This window comes from Bos indicus x Bos taurus, chromosome 1 (genome assembly GCF_003369695.1).
Source record: "Bos indicus x Bos taurus breed Angus x Brahman F1 hybrid chromosome 1, Bos_hybrid_MaternalHap_v2.0, whole genome shotgun sequence".
Lineage (NCBI taxonomy): Eukaryota > Metazoa > Chordata > Mammalia > Artiodactyla > Bovidae > Bos > Bos indicus x Bos taurus.
The window spans coordinates 44158759-44174330 of NC_040076.1; the positions used below are offsets into that span (position 1 = coordinate 44158759).

General features: G+C 41.5%; 1 protein-coding gene across 2 annotated transcripts in view; it reads left to right on the plus strand.

Moving 5' to 3' along the window:
* CMSS1 (cms1 ribosomal small subunit homolog) overlaps positions 1-15572 on the plus strand; it is a 394265-nt gene that overhangs the window by 291503 nt on the left and 87190 nt on the right. The gene's annotated exons all lie outside the window — the stretch shown is intronic.

A 15572-nucleotide genomic window follows, 5' to 3' on the forward strand; every position in this document is an offset into this window, starting at 1 on the left:
TGTCCACAAAGAGCAGATTTCTCAGGTGGATACTTTTCGTGCTTTTCTTTGTATGGAAGGATGCAAAAATCTGGAGTCGTTGAAGTTCTTCCTAAAATGTGCATCATAACTATCTGCGGGCCCATTTATTCAGCGCAGTGCACGCCTCATCCTGTTTTTTCCCCATCCGGAACGCCCTTCTGGGGTGCACTGCCTCGTGGCTGGGCAGCAGCAGTGGGTTATAACGTAACCCTTTGAGTTTCTGGAGGATGAGGGACACTCTGTCCCTTCTTTTATTTTTAACAGTCTCTAGACATGGTTACTTTGTTAATACACTCCAATATCTAACCCTTATTTTCAGCAGTTTAAAGAAATTTAGTCATTTTATTGTTTTGCTTTCCAATTTTCTGACTGCATTTTCCCGACAGAAGTTTTTTTATTTATTGAGCCTCAGTTTCATGTTCCTCATACTACTGCATGCATATCCACAATCTAAACCATCCAAGATGTTTACATGACTTTCTAATTCTTTCCTACTTAATAATGGCTTATTTCTTAAAAACTATCTTTTTAGTTTTACTAACTTTATACAAGTTAGAAAAAGGAGGAGAGTGAAAAACCTGGCTTAAAACTCAACATTCAAAAAAGGAAGATCATGGCATCTGGCCCCATCACTTCATGGCAAATAGATGGGGAAACAATGGAAACAGTGACAGACTTTATTTTCTCGGGTTGCAAAATCACTGCAGATGGTGACTGCAGCCATGAAATTAAAAGATGCTTGCTCCTTGGAAGAAAAACTATGACAAACCTAGACAGCATATTAAACAACAGAGACATTACTTTGCCAACAAAGATCTGTCTAGTTAAAACTATGGTTTTTCCAGTAGTCATGTATGGATATGAGAGTTGAACCATAAAGAAAGTTGAGCACCGAAGAACTGATGCTTTTGAACTGTGGTGTTGGAGAAGACTCTTGAGAGTACCTTGGACTGCAAGGAGATCCAACGAGTCCATCCTAAAGGAAATCAGTCCTGAATATTCATTGGAAGGACTGATGCTGAATCTGAAGCTCCAATACTTTGGCCACCTGATGTGAAGAACCAACTCATTGGAAAAAACCCTGATGCTGGGAAGGATTGAAGGCAGGAGGGGAAGAAGATGAGGTGGTTGAATGGCATCACCGACTCAATGGGCATGAGTTTGAGCAAGCTCCAGGAGTTAGTGATGAACAGAGAAGCTCGGCGTGCTACAGTCCACAGGGTTGCAAAGAGTTGGACACAATTGAATGACTGAACTAAACTGAACTTTATACAAATAATGAAGTAACCTAATTAAAAGCATTAAAGAGGAAATGGAGATATGAAGATATTTCCATATTCACCTGTAGGTCAAAGCATTATGTCAAGCAAAAAGCATGTGAAGCAGGAAACATTTCTAAAATAATCATGCTTTAGTTTAACAAAGTGGAATTCAGCATTCTTCATTATGATTCTTTATATGGTCTTCTATGACTGCAACACGTACTTGATATCTTACCCTTGATGGAAAAGATACCTCTCTATGAAAGTAATACAAATAGTATAAACATCCATTTCATTTATGTAAAGTAATGTTTCATTGTTCCTTAGTAATCTGAAGGAGAAAACACTGGTGCGTAATTGAGGAAGATTTGAGCAGGCTCTTCAAGTGGCATATGTGGTGGAAACAGCTGGGTTCTGGTCTCCATTTTGCCACTTACTAACCATCTGGCTAGCTGACCTAGGACAAGTCAGCTAGGCCTTCATTTTACATTTCCTCAGTTGCAAAATGTAGAAAATAAATTCCATGATCTTTAAGGTCTCCTGGTTCTTAACAAAATTCAAGGAGGGTAGAAGTCACACACTGAGTTTCCTACCCTATACCCACCCCAAAGCCAGCCATTTTTTCTCATAATACAAGTACAGGTGCGTGTGGCCACAGAAGACCTTCGCATTTTCTCAAAGCTCTTTCTGCTCTGTTTTTTCACTGTGCATGGAGGGCTTGCTCCAGGGCCATGGCTCCGTGGACCGGGCAGCACTCTGTGAGGGCCACTTCCAGTCCAGCCACAGACGTCTGTGTCTGCCCAGGTCCACTGTGCAGCTGTTTGCTCATTTTCGTCAAGATTCAAATTTAATTGTCCTGCGCTTCTAAGACTTTAAGATAGTCGGGGGAACATTAGCTCACTGAAAATAATTGAAAACACCTTTTAGGAAAGCGCAGCTGGGAATGCAAGCATGCGATTCTGTCATGCTGAGCGTGCTTTTTCAGGGAAAAGGTTATTTCTCTACCTATTCTGTTTCTCTATTTCTCTAATGTTTTCTAATAAATTTAGAGAAACTTCCATCTTGGGTTTTCTGAGTCACAGACTTCGAGAGTAAGGCAGGCCCTAGAGATAGGTGACTTGCCCAGGGCCTCTGAGACGGTAGATTGTTAAGTTGTTCTGGGACCCCCGACTGGGCCCTCCCCCTGGGTTACGAGTCTTAGCCTTAACAGAGCCACAGCAGACCGTTTGGGGGTTGCAGTCATGTTCCCTCTAGCATTTCCCGTTGCCTTCCCTGCCCCACTCAGCATGGGTTTTGTCAGCGTGAACAATGAGATCTACATGATTAACCTGTCTGAATGCTGAGAAAAGCGCTAAAGGAACCACAAAAGTTGTCTCAGTGCACTCTCTGAGCAGAGAGGGCTCCTTGCAGGTATACCAGTGTGATGGACCAGTCTTACCCCGGGTGTTCCCAACCCTCCCCAGGCTGGCCTACTTCATTCCATCCCACGTAGTCTAAAGTATATCTTAAAACTTGAACTTAGTGTAGAGGTTAAACATTTGCAAAGAGACTTGGGCTTACAAGTAATTTTAACCCATGGTCATTTGGAAAATGCCATTCTTGGTACCCTGTCTTTAAGGGGGGTGTGTGTGTATGTATATGTGCGTGTGTGTCCACTTCCCTTGAAACAAAATGCTTTCATAAATGTTTGTGGAATTTTATTGGAAAGACCTTGTGTTTTGTAAGGGAAGAAGCAAAGTGTGAAAAATGTTAACAAGGAAAGAACATCCAATTTTAAAGATACTTAGCATGTATGGCTTCTTCCATATCCCCAAGTAATAAACATCACAAGTTATTCTGTCACTGGAAGTATAAACATGTTCTAACTTTGTGCCTGGCATGTTTGAAAAACATACGGGCCCCTCAATTTTCCAAATAAGCCTTGTATTTGAACCCAGTTGAATATCCCAAATTCCTGTTTCCATCGTCTCTGGAAAAGAATAAGAGTAATTTTGGAAAACTAACAATTTTCTACCAGTATCATTAGGTACAAGCTAAACTTCTCTTTATGGACATTCTCCAACATTTCCTTAAGAAAGAGTCTTTTTTCAGTATCTCCTCTCATGAATCATAGGTACACAGTTCTGATTCCATGTCAGGCCTGAGTAAATCTAATTGAAACCCTGAAGATAGTATGTCTTGTGGTTAAGAGCTCAGATTCTGAGCCAGATTCTACCAGTTAGAATCTTAACTCTGACCTTTAAAAGCTGTGTGTTCTAGGGCAACTTGCTCAACCTCTCGGCTTCATTTATGCTAGTTCTGTAAAATGGGGATGGGGGTATTAATATCTACCTCATAGGGTGTTATGAGTAGAGGTCTTGAAAAATGTACTCCCCAAACATATTTTAAAACCTGTGTACATCCTCACACATTTTCAAGTTGAGATCTAAAACTTTTCATCATAGGTTCAAAGTGTATTTTTGGTAAGAGGTAGACAGTCTTCCCAGGTGGTGTCAGTGGTAAAGAACCCACCTGCCAATGCAGGTGGGCAGTAACAGACCTGGGTTCCATCCCTGGGTTGGGAAGATCCCCTGGAGGCAGGCACGGCAACCCACTCCAGTATTCTTGCCTGGAGAATCCCATGGACAGAGGAGCCTGCAGTGCTACAGTCTGTGGAGTCGCAAAGAGCTGGACACGACTGAAACAGCTTAGCACGCGCACAGGCAGAAAGGAGTATAACGTGAACTAATACGAGAATTGATATGGCTGAAATAGTTAACACAATTTGAAAAAATGTTTGACCTGCTTTGCTGAGTAACTCAGAGAAAACTGGAAAGAAATGAAAAAAGGTATTCATATTTTTAAAATATGTATTTGAGTAATTTTTCATTCTCAGAAATGATACACACAACATGTAAAAGAATCTGCATCATTTATGTATTCTACTCTGGCCATTGTTAAGAATTCAGAATATCTCAATATTGACTAAGCCTCACACTTAATAAAAATGAGTATGAGATAGAAGACAGGATGCTTGCTAATCACAGCATGTTTGGATTGCAGAAAGTTTGTGTACTCCAAAGACAATGATGTCCAAGGCAGTAATAGTTGTCTTGGATGAAGCATTTGCTGTTTAATAACGAGAGAGGGCTGATATGAATGCAAGGTGAATTCTCAAGCAGTTAAAAAATAAAGCACAAATGAAAGTTGTGGAGACTAATTTCTTTAAAATACCCTTGCATGTGCATTATCTTGTAAAATATTTGCATATCTAGTACCTCGGTACGAAGACCACTAGTTGGTTAAATGAGTCAGTAAACGTTAAGCTCTTAGAACATTTCCTGGTATCTAATAAGCCCTGAGCAAAAAGTAAGTTATTATAACTATTATTATTGTCAGGTTCCCCCTCCAGAAAGAATTATGCCTGCTTATTTTGAGTTTCTACCTTGTCCTCAAGCCTTACCTGTCTGCATTCAGCATCTTTTAGAATTAAGCCACTATCTATCAGAAAAATCTGTTAGCTCTATTAGGATCACAGTTTTATTCTTCTCCTGAGACAGACTCACTCCAAGTATAACTACTGGAACTTTCTGGTCAAATTCCATTTAGTTTGGCTGTCCATAACTGTTTTCTTCTCCTGCTGCTGCTGCTGCTGCTGCTAAGTCGCTTCAGTCGTGTCCGACTCTGTGCGACCCCATAGACAGCAGCTCACCAGGCTCCCTCGTCCCTGGGATTCTCCAGGCAAGAACATTGGAGTGGGTTGCCATTTCCTTCTCCAAAGCATGAAAGTGAAAAGTGAAAGTGAAGTCGCTCAGTCGTGTCTGACTCTTAGCGACCCCATGGACTGCAGCCTACCAGGCTCCTCCGCCCATGGGATTTTCCAGGCAAGAGTACTGGAGTGGGGTGCCATTGCCTTCTCCGTTTCTTCTCCTAGATACACATAACTTTCTTGATGTATGGATCCAGCCTAATGCTAAAAGTATCATAAATTGGGAATCTGTGCAATTTCATAAGTACCTTAATAGATTAGATATTACTGGATAACAAAAAAATAGAATACCGAATTGAAAAAATTGAAATGTGAAATTTAAAAAAGAAAGCCTGACTCATTTTAAACTAGACCCTTTAAAATCTCAAAGTCAAGGCAGAGATCCCTGGTCTAACATATAACCAAGTATTCCAAGTTGGACAGCTTAAGACATAAGAATTTAGTTCTTTTCCTTACAGCCAATGTCTTCCTTTTTAATTACCAAAACAATTAATGTTCATTGTAGAAAAAGTCAGATAATGCAAAAGAAGAAAATAAAAGTCACTGATTCACTACTACCTAAGGGTAAAGATTCTGATACATAGCTTCTCATTCTTTTTCTTATTAAAAAAAAATGAAATCTATACTTTTGACATTTTTAGTTAAATTTCTTACTCTGAGCTCATTACAGATTCACATGCCATTGTAAGAGTGATGTGATCAAAAGAGATCCCAGGTGTCCTTTCCCCAGTTTCCTGAATGGTGGCATCTTGCAAAGCTGTTGTACAGCATCACAACCAGGACGTTAACATTGATGCCGTCAGCATACAGAACACGACCTGTTATAGTTCAAATCATTTCCCTGCCACTTCCACTTCTTAAATCCTAGCAACCAGTATTCTGTTCTCTATTTCAGTAATTTTATTATTTCAAGAATGTTGTATAAATGGAATCTTGTAGTATATAACCTTTTGAGATTAATTTTTTCCATCCAGTGTAACCTTCTGGAGATTTTTCTAGGTTGCTGTGTGTCTTAATAGTTTGTTCCTTCTGTTTGCCGAGTAATATTCTATAGCATGGTTATAAACCATACTGCTGCTGCTGCTAAGTCACTTCAGTCATGCCCAACTCTGTGCGACCCCATAGACGGCAGCCCACCAGGCTCCCCCGTCCCTGGGATTCTCCAGGCAAGAACACTGGAGTGGGTTGCCATTTCCTTCTCCAATAAACCATACTACTCACCTTCAAAGAACATTTGCATTATTTCCAATTTGGGACTGCTAACAAATGAAGCTGCCATAAACATTTGTGAATAACTTGTAGTGTGAACCTAAGCTTTCATTTCTCTGAGATAAATGGCCAGAAGTACAATTGCTGAGCCATATTTTAGTTTTAAGAAACTGCCAAACTGTTTTCCAGAGTGGTTATACCAATTTACATTCACACCAGCAATGTGAAGTAATCTAATTTCTCTGAATCCTCACCAGCATTTATTGTTACTATTTTTTCTTAATTTTAGCCATTCTGAGAGGCATGTAGTGATACATCATTCTGGTTTTAATTTCCATTTCCCTAATGGTTAATCATGTAGAATATCTTTTCATATGCCTATTTTCCATCTGAATATCCACAATGATGAAATGTCTGTTCCTATCTTTTGCCTATTTTCTAATTGGATTGTATGGTTTTTTACTGTTAAATTTTGAGGCTTTATATATTCTAGGCAGTGGTCCTTTGTTATATGTGTGGTTTGCTTTTTTTTTCCTTCAATCTCAAGATTCTTTTCATCCTCTAAAAGGAGTTTTTCACAGAGCAGAAGCTTTTTCATTTTGATTAAATCTGATGTCTCTATGTTGCTTCTATGGACTGAGCTTTTGATGTCAAGTGTTGGAGCTCTTTGCCTAGTCCTCAACCCCAAAGATGTTCACTTATTGTTTTTTCCTAAGAGTTTTACAGATATATGTTTTATATTTAAGTCCATGATCCATTTTGAGTTAAATTTTTGTGTAAGGCAGTAGACTTAGGTTGAGTTTCATTTTTTTTCCTCTGAATGTCCAATTGCTCCAGAACTGTTTGTTGAAAAGGCATATCTTTTTGTTGTTGTTGTTGAATTCCTTCTTCACCTTTGTTGACGATCAGTCAGGCATATTTGCATGAGTCTATTTCTGGGTTCTTGGTTCTGTTCCATTGATCTGTGTGTCTGTCCCTCCACCAATATGCACAGTCTTGATTATTGCAGCTATATAAATCTTGAAATTAGGTACACTGATAGCTCCCACTTTTCTTCTTCTTCAACAGTATCTTAGCTTCCTAGTTTCTTTACCTCCCCATGGAAATTTTAGAATTATCTTGTCTATATCGACAGAAAAAAAAAAGTGTTTTGAAATTCCAATTCTTGGTTGGAATTGCATTAAACCTGTTTATCAATTGGGGGCAAATCAAAATATTTGCAGAGCTTCCCCTGTGACTCAGCACTAAAGAATCCGCCTGCAATACTGGAGATACCAGTTGGATCCCTGGGTGGGGAAGATCCCCTAGAGTAGGAAATAGCAACCCACTCCATTATTCTTGCCTGGAGAATCCCATGCACAGAGGAGCCTGGTGGGCTGCAGTCCATGGGCTTACAAAGGAGTCGGCTGAGTGACTAAACAACAACAATAAAATATTTGCTGTACTGAGTATCCCAGTCTATGAACATAGTATGTGTCTCTGTTTATTTAGATCTTTGATGTCTTTCTTCAGCATTTTGTGGTTTTCAGGGAACAAGTACTTTACATACTTTGTTTACATCTCAGTGTCTAGCACAGTACCTTCCTGAAGAATGTTGAATTTCACAAAAATCATTGCCATATAAGGAGTGGAATCTTACCATGAAAAGAACCCATTAGCTATAATCCCTTTTTTAAAATGGCTTCCTTAAACTAGGAAAATGCTTTAAAGATAGCAAATGGCCCAGATAAGAAAGGCTTTTCATTCACTGCCTGAAACTAGACACTCTGTAGTTTGGGATTGTAAATCAAATTCCAGTGAAGAACTTATTGGATTCAGCTGTGTGTGTGGGATGTGGTGCAGAGTGATTCAGGAAGCTGTTTTTGCTTTGCCAATTGCAGAACTCATCTTTATATATTAAAAGAGAGTTTTCATATTTCTGCCAATGATCATCTTTCATTGGTAACCAGAGGAGTTTTGAGTTGTCATTTTGTGGGCTTTATCGGGGAGCTTAGATCCAGGATTGAATTAATCAGAGAACGCAAGGTTGGGTTTCTGCATTTTCCAGTTCTGAAATCTGCATAATGTTAGTAATAGACTGAACATTTATGATGTTAGTGTTCACAGTGGGGCAATGAAATACAACATTACATAATTCTTTAAAGAAGATCCTGAGAGTTTAATGTACAGTCTGAGGGCAGGAGACCCTTGGGAGCACAGAGAGACATATTCCTCTTAGAACTGTTCAGATGTACCTAAGATGAACAAGCTCTCATGTTTCCAAATTTTCTCTTAAGTTTTCAAAGGAAGTAAGTACACAGGGGTAAGGAAGGCAGGGAAGAACAGGACTGTTTTCATTGCTAGGATGTCAGGAAAAGCCCCAGCTGGCATCTATGGGCTATAATAAAGAGGTATTTGTTGTGGCCTAACCAGGTAACCTCGAGTAAGTCGTTAGTTTTTCTGAGCCTCATTTCCATATTTATACAGGGGAATTGTGATCATGTCTCTGCCTTCCTAAAGTGATGATCAAATAAGATAATGGACAGAGAAGCATATTGTAAGCTCTAAAAAACTATACTGATGTACCATGTTATTCATTCCATAAATATTTATTAAACACCTACTGTGTACAGACACCTACTGGGTACCAGACACCTACTGTGTAACAGTTCACCAAGGAGAGACACACGGGAAGCACTTAAATACAGTGAAACATCACAGGTGTGCAGAGGCAGAACATTCCAGGGGTAGCAGTGGAACTGAATTGCTGAGGTGCAGTGTGCTTTTGGAGTTGAGAAACACTGAAGATACATTATTGTAAAGATCATCTATGTTCAAGTTGAGACTACCCTCAACGTGGAGGGAATTAAGAGGGAAAAAAGCTTGATCCAGTTGCCAGTCCTTATTAAATAGGTGGAATGATGAAGAAAAGTCAGTAGATGGCAGAACTGGGAATTGGACAAGCGTGTACGGGCAGATGACGTGAACCTCAAGGGAAGCCGGTGGTCGGTGATGTGAAGATGGCAAGGAATGGCGAGGAAGCATCACTGTGAAGCCTGGAGAGTGGTACTGCCCCAGGCTTAGGGCTTGGGCTATGGGAGTATGACCGGTCTTCTCTTGAGGGGCTAAGAGAGTATAAGTCCTGGGGGAAGAGCGGGACAACAAGTGGAACAGGAGGAGGGAAGACGAGTATGTAAGAAGGGTAAGCATGTGGCATGCATGTGTATGCTCAGTCGCTTCAGTCGTGTCCAACTCTTTATGACCCCATGGGCTATAGCCTGCCAGGCCTCTCTGTCCATGGGATTTCTCCAGGTAAGAATATTGGAGTGGGTTGTCATGCCCTCCTCTAAGCGCTCTTCCTGACCCAGGAATCAAACCCTAATCTCCTGTGTCTCCTGCATTGCAGGCAGATTCTTTACCCACTGAGCCACCTGGGAAGCCCTTGAACATGTAGGGCTTCCAGTAATAGCAATAACTGTTGTTTATTGAGCACCTAGAATGTACCAGGTACTGTGTTTGGCTGTTTTGTACAGTTAATCTTCACAGGATGCTACAAACTAATTCCTGTCATCTGGATTTTACAAATAAGGGCATAAGGTCCAAAGAGGTCACATGCATCGTTTAAGGTCACACAGCAAGTCCACATCAGAATCTCTGAACCCAGATCTGCCTGACTGCAAAGCTGAGCTTTTGCGCCATTTCACGTGTCTTCAGAGACGTTCAGAGAGCACCATGGGAGCGATTTGGAGGGAAATCAGAGAAGGGAAGAACCCGAGGGAGGAAGCAGAGTCACATGGGAATGAAGATACAATAGAGGACTATTGCCTAGTGATGCTTGCATTTTTGCTGGTGGCTGGAAATGCCAGGGTTGTGAGGATGAGAGTCACTGAGACCTCTAGCAGAAATGAGGCCTGGTAAGGCTAGTGATTGCCTTGCTGCAGGTCCCGGGGGAGCACTGCTGTCAAGGTATTCTAATGTCTTTTGAAGAAAATTCTCCCAGGCAGATAGTAACAAAGGCCAACCTCTCCTGGCTCTTTCACTCCTGGCGGGGCAGTCAAAGAGGCTTAGCTTCCTAAGTGTCTGTGATCAGTCTTTCAGCCCAGACAATAGAGAACAGAGAAGGATGTGTGAGACGACCTCTCACTTGCATGAAGGGTGGGAGCCCATCAGATATTGAGGTGCCTTGGCCACTTTGTGCTTGGGGACCTCTGGAGCTGTGTGATGCAAGCTGGAATTTTCATTAGACTATGGTGAAAAGCAAACATATGTATCAGCCTCTCCCAGGTGGCAGTTAGTAGTTACTGTCCAAGACGGCTTTTTAACAGAATCTGGGGAAGAAAGTATTTTTTTCCTTCCTCAGCATCTTGGCACAGCTAACGTCCGACTTTCCTTTACTAGGGGACAGTTAATGCTGCAGCTGAAACAGCAATCCCATGTGTAGTATTATACATTGACATTTATGGGCACAGGCCAGCACCAGACACTTTTCTGGAAGCCGGTTTTGATACCTGAGGGGAGTGGTGGCAGTCCAGCTCTGCAGCCAGGTAAGAGTGGCCTCAGGTGAGAGAGATCAGGTTAGAAGGCACAAAGGACAGGAAAAAAGGACAAGTAAGTAACTGAAGAAAAATTAGGACTCGCACAACCTTGCTTTCAGTTAAGGTCTTCCTGCTGGAGTTCTTGATTGAGGTAAAAATAAACATGCCCTTCAAAGTAACACATGTGCCGTCTGATCCCGATCGTCACAGGAGGGGTTGGGGCAGTGAGAACATGAAGAAATGCCCTCAGAAGGGGGATAATAAGGAAACAGAAGTGGAAATAGCCTTAAAAGCCTGTACTTGGCATAGGCTGCTTGCAGAAGAAGTTGGATCCTTGTTGTAAATGTGATTTCCGCTTCTTCACAGGTGGAAGGTTCTCTTTTTCCCTTGAATCATGCTGTCACTTTATCTCCACCTCTGTTGTGACATGTTTCACCTTCCACGCTCTTTTGTGGTTTTTTTTCTGCTTCTACTGAACTGGTGATTCTTCAGAGACAGAGATAGTGTGCTTTCCATTTTGTACCATCTGCAGCGCTTTGCCTTCAAGTAGCTCTTCAGTGTTCGACTGAAAGAACGAACCCAAGGACACTGTGATTCCTCTAAATTTCTTTAATAAACTCTTTACTTGGCCAACAAAGATGACACCTTACAAAGCCAACTTTCTCCTTTCTCCAGGATCAGGGACTAAAGTAGATAAAAAGTGTTCTATAATGCTTTGTGTGTGTAGGAGAGATACTTTCTGTTTAGGGAATGTTGCTAAGCCCTCTCGTCAAAAATAGCCTTTCAATCTACGTCCAAGCTCCGTCAGGGCAGAGCAGATTGGCAAGGGTGGTTTCAAAGGAAAAAGCAATGTAATGCCTTCTGCGCACAGCAGCACAGGTGCCAATAGAGGAGGAAAATGTGTGTGATTGCAGCTCAGGATGCTAAGTGCTGTAAAAATGGAGCCAACCAACCAACCAGTGTGCAGAGATCTATGTGTGTTTTAAATACCTTCCCTGACCTTTGTATATTCCTGTGTACTCGGTGATCTCAGTTTCAGAGTCTTCCAAAAGCAACTGATGACTAGAGATCTCACTAGTCATGACTATGAGCAGAGTGAGTGGCCCTTTAAGAAGGACCCACTTAGCCCAGGGAGATGGCAGAAGCTCAGAATGGCAAGAGCAGAGGGAATGGGGAGAGCCAGCCAGAAGGACATGTGGAACCCCGAGTCCTAGGCAGAGCAGCTCTTTCCTGAAGGCTGCTGTTGCTCCTTCAGGAACTGCTGCACAGACATTGACAGGAAACCAGATCAGGGACAGGACAGCCGTTTTAATGTTTGCAGAATCTACTCTGAGCCCAAGTCCCTCTGTAAAACTAAAGAGCTAGAGTCTTTAGGGGTTTTTTCCCCCTCAAATCTTGAATTTGGCCTTTCTTGGAAAGTTGAAGCATCGATTGGGCAAGTAACCACAGTCATCCTGAATGTCAAGTAGAAAGGAGGGATGGTCAATGAAGGACCGAAGCTGGGATGGGGAGATGCACGTTGCCTGCAGCATGGGTTGTACAAGAAGCTCTGGGGTGGTCATATCCAGTGGTTGCTTGGATTTGGGTGGCCTGGCTTTGGGGTAAGCATGTTTGTCCAAATAATAGATTGTTGCACTAAGATGGATCTGTCTCATCTGCCCTAAAGAAAAGAATCTTTGTATCCTGTGTGTGTGAGGCATCATCAGTGATCTTTATATAAAGATCAATGTCTATTAATAAAAGCCATGAGCAGCTCCCTGCCAAGATTTCCATCATTTGTTTAATCATCTGCATCAATGCAGTGGTTTTCAATTAGTAGAGGTGTCCATTTGTACCTCTTATTTGCTTATAGGCACAGAGGCCAAGTCACCAAGTTGGGGCTCCTTGTGATCCCCCACATGGAGCTGGCTTCTCACCTGCTCGAAATGGAGATAACTGCTGTGTGTATCGGGGCAGGCACCAGGGAAGGTAGCCTCTCTGCCTTCCCCTCCCACCAGTCCTGCCGAGGTGCAGGGGAGGGGGTGCCGCATAGAAGCTTGCTCAGACAGCTCCTGAGCTGTGGGACTAGTCATCGGCTCCTTCGCTGCATGGCCACCGTGACCTCTGCCCAAAGCAAGAAAGAGAAGACAAAATGACAGAGCTGTGGTCACACAAGCCTGTTAACTATATTGGCTGTCTTTGTTTATTTGGGAACTCTGGACTTCTTTTTTCTTTTTTAACAAGAAATTTGAACCACATTTTGTTTGAGATATTCCAGAAAGATGTAGCAATGTGGTTACCATTTTATAAACTTTTAAACAAAACCGTTAGCGGTTCACAACTTTGTTTAAAGAACAATGGCTTTGGAGCACAGGCCAGCCTTCTCAGGACCCAGAGGAGAGTGACCAAAGCAAAGAAGAATCCAGTTCAGAGCTGGCTGACTGAGACCTGCTCTGGCAAAAGCCAGGAACCCAAATGTTAGCACCGAGGGCCTCTTCCCTTTCTGCTGGAATGGCAGTGAGTTTGGCCCTGTTGCTTAGCTGATTTACACCAGTGCCCTCAGCTTGTTAACTCTGCTCTAGTGGAAGAGAAGTTCAGGAAAAATGGGTATGAAAACAATCACTTGTGGTATTTTTCCCTCAGCTCGAGACTGAGCCACCGATTTTAGCGTGGCTAGTTCACTACCCGACCACTGGCATCCTCATTTCTTGCACGTTTGCTGCTTCTGTCATCACTTCTCTCTGAAGCCAAAATCCCTACTATGCTTGCATTCTAATATTTCTATTAAAATAATCTGCCTTTATCTAACTTTTTCCTCAGGATATAATTTATATTTCTAGGAAATCTCTTTTATAAGTGTTTTTTTTGTTTTTTTTCCTGCTGTTGTTGACTGTAGCTATTACTCTTTTTAGCCTTTTCTTGGAGTGCCCTCAAGAACATTTAACATTAAGTATTATTTAAGTCTCTTAAACATTCCTCTAAAAGTATACAAATATTTATGCCTATATCAACTTTTCTAGACATTTTACAAAGCTGATTTAGTAGATGATATATTCTTCTACAAAGATTAAAATGGAAATAACTCATAACTGGAGCTGACCAACAATGCAGATTTGGGGTTGGCAACATTCAGTTTCCAAGTACATAAGACACATAGGGATTACAGGAATTTAGTTTGATAGAATCCTTTTTTACATGTATTTTTGAAAACTCAGTTTACCCTCCAGAAAGACATTTCTTTTGGATCAGTTGCAGTCCCTATTTGACAACTTCACAGCTTACAAGTTAAGACTCTAATTAAAATATTAAATTCTGGGGCAAAGAGAATTCCAAGAAGAGTCCATAATCATTGAAAAGGGTAGTTAAAGAGCTGTACAATTAACCATTTTTAACCTTAAATATAGTGTTTCTCATGTATCCTTCAGGCAGTACTGACAAGGTATTTCCTGGAGATTAATGGCACTCTGAGTTAATGGACTAAGGGAAGGTCATTAATCCTTACACAAAGGTAGCTTGGAAAGTAGGAATGAAAAACAACTGCTGGGTCAAGATGATACAGTCCCAGGAGATGTTTCAGAAGATGTTACCTTTGCAGAAGCCCATACTTAACTACTGTTCTCATTCCCCTTCTCCACAAACAAAATCTTTTTTATCAGTTGGCTTCCTCTTCACACTCTTTCTCAAATGAAACTCATCTTGGAAGTCCTTTGTTTTCACATAGCTTCTTACCATCAGACTCATTTATTGGTGTGAACAGAGTTGTGCTTGGCAGTCTGGAAATCCAAGCAATCAGAATATATTTCCTACAATTTCAGTTAAACAACATATTTGTGCATTCAAGGCATAAGATATGCAGGAAATAGGAATTTACTATCAGTGGTTCAGTTCAGTCGCTCAGTCGTGTCCAACTCTGCGACCCCATGGACTCCAGCACACCAGGCTTCCCTGTCCATCACCAACTCCTGGAGCCTACTTGAACTCACATCCATTGTGTCGGTGATGCCATCCAACCATCTCATCTTCTGTCGTTCCCTTTTCCTCATGTCTTCAGTCTTTCCTAGCATCAGGGTCTTTTCCAGTGAGTCAGTTCTTCACATCAGGTGGCCAAAGTATTGGAGTTTCAGCTTCAGCATCAGTCCTTCCAATGAATATTCAGGACTGATTTCCTTTAGGATGGACTGGTTGGATCTCCTTGCAGTCCAAGGGACTCTCAAGAGTCTTTTCCAACACCACAGTTCAAAAGCATCAATTCTTTGGTACTCAGCTTTCTTTATAGTCCAACTCTCACATCCATACATGACTACTGGAAAAACCATAGCTTTGACTAGATGGACCTGTGTTGGTAAAGTAATGTCTCTGCTTTTTAATACGCTATCTAAGTTGATCATAGCCTTTCTTCCAAGGAACAAGCGTCTTTTAATTTCATGGCTGCAGTCACTGTCAGTGGTAGGCTGGGGTTAATGGAACAATCACACCTAGACAACACCTCAGTAAATCTGAAGAGGTTGATTCATCATAAGGACACAGAAACAACTTGGTCTGGCCAGGATGCTGTGATAGACAGAGTACATGCTTCCAGACTGCAGAATACCACCAGAGCTGTACCCTTGCAGATAATGCCAGACTTGGTGGAATCTCATTTCTCCTCCAGACCAGTGTAGACTAAATCCATTCTGCATGCCTGCTAATCTAGATCTGTTCTAACAATGCTCCCATCTGGACAGAGTCATGAATTTCAAGATTAAGCAGGGTTCAGTGTGACTTCTAGGACTGTGGTGGAGATAGTGAGAAAGAATGGCAGGAAATCTAGAGCTACCTGGTGAAGGATTGTTCCAGGAA